The sequence below is a fragment of the Marmota flaviventris genome, chromosome 10, assembly GCF_047511675.1.
Source record: "Marmota flaviventris isolate mMarFla1 chromosome 10, mMarFla1.hap1, whole genome shotgun sequence".
NCBI classification, from domain to species: domain Eukaryota; kingdom Metazoa; phylum Chordata; class Mammalia; order Rodentia; family Sciuridae; genus Marmota; species Marmota flaviventris.
Window position 1 is genome coordinate 8,215,247 of NC_092507.1, and position 10,940 is coordinate 8,226,186.

General features: G+C 53.7%; 1 long non-coding RNA gene across 1 annotated transcript; it reads right to left on the reverse strand.

Moving 5' to 3' along the window:
* Positions 1 to 2,340: 2,340 nt before the first annotated feature.
* Positions 2,341 to 10,808, reverse strand: LOC114102198 (uncharacterized). Its single transcript, XR_003584458.2, has 4 exons — positions 10,756 to 10,808; positions 6,239 to 6,317; positions 2,695 to 2,791; positions 2,341 to 2,456 (listed from the first exon to the last, which is right to left on the reverse strand). It is a non-coding gene; the product is annotated as an uncharacterized lncRNA (long non-coding RNA).
* Positions 10,809 to 10,940: the final 132 nt, after the last annotated feature.

The window sequence follows — 10,940 nt, forward strand, 5'->3', positions numbered from 1 at the left end:
ATGTTTCAACCCCAAACTGTATGCCCTGTTGGGGGCTGGGGACACAGCCCTGCCTTCATGGAGAGTGACAGGGAAGAATGTTTGGGATCACGTTAGCTTCTTGCGTGCTGATCCTCGGGGTTAACAGTTCCTGGGATCCTCATTGGCTGGTGGTAACTGCTATAAGGACCAAGAATTCAGCAGCACACAGGGCCCCTCGTGGGGGTCGGGGTGCACGGTGTTTGGGGTGAGGGGTCTGGAAGAGGGAGCAATGCAGGGCGGGAGTGAGCCGCTGGGGCAGTGTAAGTCTGGGGTGGCTGCTGCCTCTACCCCACCCCCCACATTTGCATCTCCAGGTTTCTAAAGAAGAAAGGGCCCAGACGATTTTGTGGGTGGAAACTGTTCTGCGGGTCCGGGAAGGGAGGCTGGAGGGCTGGCCGGCAGTCGGGGGGAAGTAGCAATAGTGGGGAGCTCGGGGGGAACTGGCACCCACGGGGGTTTCCTTCCAGGGTGAAGGGGAAGAGCAAGGCTGGACACTTCAGGAACCCAGTGAGGAAACCTCCTGCGCCCAGGGGACCTAGGGTCCACTCTGGGGTGGCAGAATACATAGCTGCCACCAAGTTCTGAGTCTGTGTTCGTGGAGCACCCACTAGGTGCCAGGAGCTATAGATTCCCAGCCTCCCTGAAGAGCAGAGGCTGCTGATCCCATTCTACAGTTGAGGAAAGGGAGGATCCGGGAGATGAAGTGATTTGTCCAAGGTCAAAGTTTCGTGCCAGTAAATGGCCAGAGCTAGGACTCACCCCCAGGTCTAGGCGATGGCCAAATTGTTAGCCAACTGCCTAAAACCGTCTCCCGAGGTTTCTTGTGTGCTGATCCCCAGGGCTTAACAGTTCCTGGGTCTTTTTTTTTCTAGTTGTCAATGGACTTTGTTTTTATTTATTCATATGCGGTGCTGAGGATCGAACCCAGTGCCTCACGCATGCCAGGCGAGCGCTCTACCACTGAGCCACAACCCCAGCCCCAAGAGCAGGGTCTTGATGGACTGAGGGCAAAGGGACAGCAGCTACTCTGCCTGGCGTATGCAGTAAGTGCTCAGTAGGTACATGCTGGGTCTGCAGGACCGTCCTGGGGAGTGGGGACATCCAGCTTGCTGGGGGAGGAAGTATCATGAAGACAGAGTTCACCCTGTGCCACTAGAGGTGGCCAAGTCACTGCCACCTGCTTCAAGAAGCCTCAGGGCTCCTCAGCCAGGGCTGCTTTGTCCCTCCTCTGGGTTGTCGGCCTCCTGTCCCCGGCTCCTGCAGGGAGGGTGTCCATGCTGAGTCACCACGTCCAGTCCTGCCCAGCTCTGGCTCATAGTCCTAAACATCTGACTAAGCAAAGATTGGGAAATGGGACTGGGGAAAATCACTTTTTTCTTCCCCTTTTTGAATAAGGGACGGGGAAAGTTGCTGGGGAGAGGAGTCCGTGATGTCAGCACTACGTGCTTCTTGCTGGTGGTTGGAGGCCGAGTCTCAAGGCTGTGCTTCCTCCAGGGAAGGCTGGGTTCTCTGTCAGGGAACAGGACCCCGTGTCTGCCCCTGTGCCCCATCACTCCCTCTCCCTCTCTGCTCTCTAACTGCTCTTGCTCCGAACTGAGGCTTCACTATTGAGGAAAAAAATTGATGAGGACACCGAGGCCTGGGAAGGAGAGAGACTAACGAGATCACAGAGAGAATCGGCGGCCATAGAGCCACACGGGCCGTAATTCAGCCCCTCCCTGAGGGGCTGCCTGGGCAAAGCCTTGTGTCCAGGGCCCTAGAAGAGCCCCAGGTTCTCCATCTGTGAAGCGGAGCCTCTGCCACGAATGGCCCAATCTAACAAGCGGCCACTGCCTGGCAAACCCCGCAGGAAACAGACTTCAGATGACAACGAGGCTTGTAGGTGTGCCCACTCTCTGGCTGCGTGGACTGAGATGAGCAGCTTCAAATAATCTATAAAACAGTAGCATCAGGCCCTGCCGTTCAGCACTCCTGGGGTTACCGCAGGTATCAGTGGATCCCAGATGTAGAAGAAGAGATTCGGGAGGGTGTGCAGGCTCCTTTCACCCCTGCCCCACCACGAAAAGATGTGGGCGAAGTGCAGAACGAATGAAGGGTGCACTACGTTCATGGATGGGATAAACTGATGCCGCGGCGATGTTCACTCTCCCCCAAATCCACTCGTCGCTTTAGTGAAGCGACTTAAATCCCAGTTGGAGTTTCAGGAACTTGACAAATGGATTTTTAAATATACATATGTATATATATTACATATATACACACACACACATATATATAGAACATTTTAAATACATATACATATTTTATATATACATATATACAGAGAGATAATAAATATACATAGGCTATATATATGTATGGCTGGGGCTGGGGCTCAGTGGTAGAGCAGTTGCCAAGAATGTATGAGATGCTGGGTTCAATTCTCAGCACCACGTCTAAGTAAATAAATAAAATAAATGTCCATCAAAAATACATAAATTTTAAAATATATATATATAATAATACAGAACGACTCCAAAACTAAGTATGGTTTGAAAAAGAATAGGAAACAAACATTCTAAACATTCTATGAAGCTCTACTAGTGAAAACAAGTAGAAGTGACCCAGGAATGAAAAGGCCAAAGGAGGAAAGTAGACCATTTGGAGATAAACCAGACAAACCCGTGAACTTACGGTAAACAGTGGAAAGCTGGGCAGTCTGGTCTATGGTGAGAGAACGACGGTTAGGTCTCTGGGCCTTACGTTCCTACAGCCCAGATGTGTGAAGGACCTAGATGTGAAGAGAAAACACAGAAAAATATATTTATGACCTGCAGGAAGAGAAGGACCATTTAACTATAATCCAAATGGCAAGACATGGATGGACTCGGTCACATTGAAATCAAGGATTTTTTTTTTTTAAACGACAAAGGAACTTGAGGAACTTGACAAATGGATTTTTGTTGGTAAACAAGGAGACCAAACAGGTGACAGATGAATTATTTGCCATGTCTAAAAATGACAAGGGATTAATATCTAGAATATACAAGAAATTATTGCAAATCTACAAGAAGACAGGAAATAATAAAAATGTGATCAAAGGATGTGAACAGGCAGTTCACAGAAGGGGAACCCCCAGTGACTAACCAGTAAAGGAGAGGCGACCAGACCCACGGATATTCAGAGAAATGCAAATGCCATCCGTGGGCCCCGTGTCACACCCGTCAACCGGCCCAAATCAGAGCACTGACTAATGGCGGCTTGGGGGGAGTGGGAGGAGATGGGAACTCTGGAGCCAAGCCCATGGCGGTATGGTCATCTAGAGGACTTGTGGGCAGTGGCAGGAAAACAGTCAGTACCCCGTGGCCCAGCGGTCCCCTTCTGCAGATCTCAAACCCCCGAACAGCACCATGTGGTCTACAAGAACCCGGCCCCGCAGGGATTTCTGTGGGGACGGGAGCAATGGGAGAAGAACTGGGGGGGTGGGGGGTAAAGCAAGAGAGGCCCCTTGGAGCTGCAGTGGAGCTCGGTGGCCCTTTCTGTACCTGGGGTCTAAAAATTGAGAGCGAGAGAGAATTTATGCAAAATAAAGATTCTGCTCAGACCAGCCACAAAAAAGGCGAAATACCTGGGAATCATTACAGGAAGGATGCGTTTGGGTGATAGGAGAGTCATGGTCTTGCCTGGACCCGAAACACCATTTATAAGGAGATGGTGGGCCCAGAGAGGACCAGGGCATGAGGCGGGGGGGGGGGGGGGAGGGGGGGCGGCGGGGATAATATCTAAAATGGGAAGGCAGCTGCCGCTCTTCTCGGAGTCTGGAGACTTGTGGTCCGGGAAGGGACCAGCTGCTCCTTAGGTCCCCCTGGGCTGGAATGAGACGCAGTGAGGGGGGTAGAGTTGGACAGAATGGAGGACAAGGGAGTGGGAGTGGGGTTAGAGGGTCCCCAGAGAGACCCAGGGTCCCCCTCACTCATCCATCAAATAAGAGGAATCCTGCAGGGCCTTGGGGAGGCGAGAGCGGGAAGCACTTGGAAGACACCGAGGCTGTAGAAGGAAACTCCTGTGGGTTCCCAGCGGCTGCAGACGTGGCACGTGGGAGTCTCACGAGCCGCTGGCCCGCTCCATCGTGGGTACTGCCCCTAGGGAGAGGGATTTGGCAGGACCCAGCAAAAAGGAAAATGTGCAGCCCCGTCCCCTGCCCGCCCGGCAGTTCTACTTTCTAGGTTCACGACCTAGAGAAACTCTTAGCCCCGTGCCTGGGAAGGCAGGTGTCAGCATGTGCATGGCCGCGCAGGGGACAGAGCAGAGGTTCAACACCAACAGCCGCGACAGGGAAGCAGACCGGGCAAGGAGTGGATGGGGTGGGGGTGGGGGCCAGATCGGAACCCAGAACCCATCAACTTGGAATGTTCTCAGAAACACCGCAGAGGGGGAAGCCAGGGCAGGACAGCGCCCGGCACTCCCTGGTTGGTGGAGACGTAGACCCTGACTGCGGGAAGCAGTCATCTCTCACTGTCCACAGGGATGGGTTCAGGACCTCTTCCTTCAAATACAAAAACCCAGGGACGCTCAAGTCCCCGCTCCACAGTGTTTGCATATAACCGCAAACGTTCTCCTGGCTACTCTCCACCATCTCCAGATCCTTCTAATACCTGAGTGCCCCGGGAGAGTTGTCAGGCTGCTCAGGGAATAAACACAGAAAGAGGTCTGGGCGTGCTCAGTACACGTGCAACATTTTATTGTGTTTTAGATTATTTTCAATGCTCGGTTGCATGAATCTGTAAATTCAAAACCCGCAGATACAGAGGGCCGGCTGTAATACTCGACACTGTTCATTTACGGAGGCGGAAAATGGACTAGAGAGAAGTACGGTAAACTCAGAGTAATTGTCGTGCTTGGAGAAAAGGCACTGTAGTGAGAACTGGGCTCTAAAGTCAAGGGCTTCCTGTTTTTTCTTTTCAGGTCCTGGGGATTGAACCCAGGGGTGCTTTCCCACTGGGCCACATCCCCAGTCTTTTTTTAAATTTTATTTGCTAAGCTGCTTGGGGCCTTGCTAAATTGCTGGGGCTGGCCTCAAACCTGTGACCCTCCTGCCTCAGCCTCCAGAGTCCCTGGCATTACAGGCATGTGCCATCATGTCTGGCAAGAGCTTCCATTTCAATTATAAAATAAAAGCATTTGTGGCAAAAAAAAATAATTCAACACGTGTTTACCAAGAGCCCTCCCCCCCCCTTTTTTTCCATAGCTAATTTTCTCTGTGATGCTTTCTAGGTGCCAGGGACCCAGCAGAGAGCACATCAGACAAGATTCCAGCTGCGATGTGCGAGGCACATGATAAATAGACAGGGAATCTCACCAAGGGCTACAAAGAAGTCAGGCAGCTACTTCAGTGAGGGTTCAGGGAAGCCGCTCTGAAGAGGTGACATCTGGGCAGAGATGGAGGGAAGTGAGGATGTGAGTGAGTCACCAAGGCTTCTGGAGGAAGCTTGCTCCAGATGGAGGGAACTGTCACAGCAAAGACCCACGGAGGGAGCTGCTTCCTGTGTTCCAGGAACAGCCAGGAGGCCCATGGGGTCACGTTGATGTGACACGAGGTCACAGGGGAACAGGGACAGCCTGGTAGTTAACACCTGTCAATCGTGGGTAGCAGGATATGGGGCTTCCTTATATCTTGCTTTGTACTTTTTTTAATTTCAAAAAAGATTCAAACAAGATTAAGGTAGGATGGAGACAGATGGGCGTCAAATGACAGCCACGTGGTTCTTAGCAGGTTGAAAAAGAAGACTTTCATCAGGAAAAGGCCCTGCCTGGTGACAAGGGCCAACAGTGAAGCCCGCTCTTGGGCAGTGGTTTGGACAGGACAGGCACCTTCCCAGGTACTGTGAAAGGAAGTGGATTGGCATGAAGCCCAGAGGGATGGAGCGCACCCCACCTCCCCACATCTTGCAGAAGCCACAGAATCCCCCAGCATGAGGACAGGAGGGGTGCTCAGTCCTAGTCCAGAGCTGGTGAAGGCCAGGAGACTCTGCTGTGGCTGCCCCGTCCCCACCCAGACACACCTGGCTCCATGATCCTTTTTTTCACAAAGTCTGGCCTCTGAGTCCTTCTCAACCAGAGCCCCAGACAGCCACTACCAAGGGCACCAGGCATTCAGAATGAAACCAGCCACCTCCCCCCACCCCACTCAGCCCTCTCATGTTAAGATAAGATGCTGGCCGGGCATGGTGGCACATACCTGAATCCTAGGGACTCTGGAGCCTGGGGCAGGAGGGTTGCAAGTTTGAGGCCACTTGGGCCTCTTAGCGAGATCCTATCTGAAAATAAAAAGAATAAAAAGGGCTGAGGGTGTAGCTCAGGGGAAGAGGGACCTGAGATGAGGAGAGGAGAGGAGGCACTAGCCCACGTTCCCACAGGGACGGGGCGAGAATAGAAATTCCCCTGAATCTTAGCTGGCCCTGCTTGTAGGGCTTAGAGACCCAAAGATTTGTTGTTGTTGTTTCCAGAAGGTTTAGGACTGATTTTGGGGAGAGGTGACCCAGCATGGGGAGGTTTGGGAGGACACAGGGAGGGGAAGCCTGCAGGAGAAGACTGGCCCCTTCCCTCAATCGTCTTTGAGAGCTGGGGTGGGGAAACGGAGAGCTGCACCCCCAGACCCTCTCTCTCTCTGGAAGGAGATGGGGACAGGAGCTGGTGAGCGTTTGTGGGTCCAGTGTCCCCAGCCTGATGTGTCTGCTTCAGCCCAAGGTGTGCGGGCGGGCGGGCAGGTAGAGCAGCTTGCAGGGCTGTGGTAACACCAAATGCTGCTTCCTGTTTGAGATTTTAGGACATGAGTCATCAAGGGGTTGGCCCAGTACATTCAGTGCTGAGATAAGCAGGACAGTGGGACAAGAAAAGGTTGCTCGACCTGACTGGGGTCCAGGCTGGGTGGGGGTCCTGCTGCCCACCAGCAGCCTTGTAACATGGGGTGGCCCTGGGTCCCTGGAGGCCAGGTCTGAAGGACCTGGTTCTGGAGCTGCTTCTGAAAAATCACTCGGACAAGAACATTGCATAGACACCTCCCCAACAGCGGCGGTCGCCCTTCCCTGTACCACCACAGTGGTCCTCCGCCACAGCACCTGCTACATCTAACCCTCTGTAGAGTTTCCCAAAAGGTGTCCCTTCGCCACCTGGGGGCTCTTTGTAAAGCCAAATGATCATCAGGCATGGGAAGGGGCGCAGGAATCTGCACGTCGTTAACAGGGCTTCCAGATGCTGGCTGAAGCTAAACAGCCAATTCCTCCCAAAGGTCTACCAGACTACCTGGCATATAGTAAGTGTTCAGTTAACAGCCTGACCTGTCCCACACGTGTGGCCTGATTCAGCAGAGACTTTTCCCGCCCGTAGGGTCATAGTCATCGCTTGCTGGAGTGTGACATATGAGTGTGTGTGTGGTGGGGGAAGCTTTCTGACAACCAGGGGCTGCCCTGGGAAGTAAGGGAAGTCTTTAGAGCCCCAGACTAAGTTTCAAATACTATGCATGCAGCCCTTGGGTTGGCAACTAGAAGGCCATCATCCTGTCTGTGTTAGAAATCTCCTGGTTACCCACTGCAAGGAACAAGTGACACTTTTTCTCTCTGTGGAGATGGAGGGTCTAAGAGACGCACAGCAGGGGAGTCTAGGTGGTCCTGTCTACTCTGATATGGGTATGACCGGGATGGCTGGATCCCTGAGCTGCGCCTGGTAAGTACTCTGCATCTGCTCACTCGGGTCTCATCCTCCAACGCCTTCTGCATACATGTGGCTCCGGATCAGTCTTCATTGACTTCCATTTCATTGAGCTCCTCCTTTTGTGTATCTCCTGGTCACCAGGGAAACAGATGGGACCATGACCATGTCTCTCTGCTCTCGAGGGCTAAATAGCCCTGCAGTGTGACAGGCAGCCTAGCCTAGCAGAACTCTGACTCTGCAGCAGCCAAAACAGGGTTGGCTTTGCTGTACCCCTTCTGAGCTGTATAAGGTTCTGTGAAGCTTGCCATCTCCAGGGCAAGACACGGTGTATCACCAGACATAGGCTGGTGACCCAGAGGAGACTTCCGATAACTGCTAGTATCACAATTACTAAGACAGGACTGAGACATGCACGCAACTAATAACTAGTAAGAGCATTCTGCTAGCTGTCTGTACAGATGGCCATGCTGTCCTGCCCGGCTGAGCAGGGTGTGGTCAAGGGCAGCTTCACAGAGGAGAGAGAGTGGGGCAAACAGGGAGGGAAAGACATCCTGAGCAGGGGACCTGGGTGGGTAGAGGCAAGGGGGTGGGAGCTCAGTTACTCTGGAAGTCACAGGTGTGTGCATGGGCTTGGCTGGTTGTAGTGCCCATCAGCTTGGCAGTAGCTTGCTCCAGGACACGAACCCCTCAAACGTCTCACTGAGGAAGCTGAATTCAATTGTGAAGGCTGTGGGGAGCCATGGCCAGGTCAAATGTCTCAATCTGGACATCATCGATGAGTCTCTGTTATGGTGTTGCCTGTGCATTGTGGGAGGCTCCGGAGAGCCCCGGCCTCTACCCACTGGATGTTCACAGTGCCTCTCCCTGTCCCCTACAGTGTGTCCCAGATGTTGCTACATGTGCCTGGGGTGGGAGTGGAGGGCAAAGTCACCCCCTGGTTGAGAGCTACTGCACTAGGAAGTGGCAGGGGCAAGGGTGGCATGCCTCTGAAGGCTGGAGGACAGATTGCAGAAGTGGAGCCGGGGGCCCAGAGGTTCCTGGAGCATCACTAGTGAGTACCTGCCAGGCCAGGGCCAAGGCTGGGCTGGGGGCAGGGGTGGGCCCTGTGATCCGGGATGTTAAAGGGACTGTCCTTGATATCGCTGAGTTTCCCAGATTCCCCAACGGCAGGTACGATATGGCGGGTGTCAAGATCAATCCCTCATCCAGAGGAAGAAGTCCTGGGCCTCCTGTGCAGGTCACACCAAGAGGAACAGGTCTCTCCAGAATCGGTTCTGCTCTATCTCCAGCCTAAACCAAGCCATGGGGGAGAAGCCAGGAGACAGGATTTAGGGAAGGAGTCGCTATTGTGCTGAGCGCCCCCTGCTGCCCTTTGGGGGAGAGGGAGACACTCCCCTCATCTTGGACCAACCAGGAGGGGCTGTGAGGGTCCAACCTGGGAGCTTTATATCTCAAGAGACCATAACACCCGTCGGGGAGTCTTGTCTGTTTTGCCCAATGCTGAGTCCCCTTCACCTCAGGGCAGGCATACAGTTGGTGCTCCATAAAAGAGCCTGTGGTTAGGCTGTGAGGCATCATTGCTGGAGTAGCAGCACGGGGCAGGGATATGAGCTGTGTGGCAACTGTGCACCCCAGGGAGGAAGCCAACCTGGGGCAGTCTCTCCCCCAAAGTGCTTCCTGTGGGGATGTCACCTCAGCAGAAGCCTGGAGGACCAGGGTGGGGGCAGAATCAGCAGCAAAATCTCCAAGTGCCCCCAGAGAGAAGGAGCCAGAAGCTGCCTCCCAGAGCCTCCCGTGCCAAATACGTGACAACTTTGGTTGTCATGGAACACTGTCCCCTCTTCTCCCTCAATCTGTGCCCCCTGGGCCTGACCTGTACTTGGCAGAGGTAACTGAGACATCACCACATCCTCAAACCTGGGTGGCCCCACCTGGGAGGAGAGATTTGGAACATGAACAGCCCCCAGAACGGGGACCGCTATGGCTTGACGATGTTGCAACTCATGTTGGAATTCAATCCCCATTATGGGGCGTTAAGAGGGTGGAGCCTCTGAGGAAGGCACTTTCAGGACTGGTGGCTCTGTAAGGAGGGAGAGTGACACACACATACACACACTCACACACACACTCATAGTACCCTTGCTCACTCCTTGTCTCTTGGCTTGTGACGCCCTGTGCCTCTTTTCTTGCTCAGCCAGCAAGGAAGCCCTTACCAGGTGCAGCCCTTCTACCTGGGACCAGAAATGTCTTCTCCTTATAGTGTGACACTGGGTTGTCACAACAGAACACAGACCAAGGCAGGAACTCATGGCAGGAGGCTCCCACCTGTGGTTTCTGATAGTGCCACTTGCCAGCTGGAGGGACCCACTGGGTGGGAGATGTGTGGGACATCCAGGGACAACTACTATCCCCTGCTTCCTCCAGGGGCATCCCACTCAGAGAGGACAGAGACATGCAAGCAACTAATAACTAGCCTTCCACTGTCTCCTCCAAACTGTTCCCACATGAGCTGTAAGGGCCCAGGCAACTCCTGATGCATGTCCTGGTGGCTGTCCCTCTCTGCACAGTTACGGCAGCTGCGCCCTCAGCCTGGCCCGTGTTGCAGAAACGTGGGAACCAGGTGATTCCCCAGACTCCTGACCAGGAGTTGGGATTTTCCACCCTCCACGGGTCACTTCCTGGTTTCTCTCTCAGCACCTAGAAGTACCATCCATGTGGTCTCCCTGATGGGGGTTGGTGGCCTGACACAGGCCTCTGTACCTCCTCAGCAGCCTGTGGAAGCATGCAGAACAGACCACTGCCATCTCCCCTCCCCACCCCTCCAAAACACCCCTGCGCTGGGCTGGAAGAAGGCTTTCTGGCCACACAGGACTGGCTGTGGCATTAGGGGCTGACACTCTAAGTGAGGGGGCAGGGATGGCAGCTAGAGTGGGCCGTCAGAGATGAACGAAATCCCAGGAGAGCAGCCCTGCTGGACTTGGCATGAGCTAGCTCAGGTGGCCCCCGTGGCTTCTTGGAGGGCTTCCTCCACCAGCTTCTGATTACCTGCCAGCTGAGAAGACTCAGGAAGGACAGGGCAGCCTCGGCTCATTCCAAAGGGTTCTGTGAATGTTTAAGGAGGAACAAAAGAAAAGCAGTAAGAACAGGAAAAGCACAGGGAGAGCCGACTCGGGCCTCTAATTCCCAGCGCTTGCGCCTAGGAGGCAGGAGCATCAGACTGAGGCAAAGGT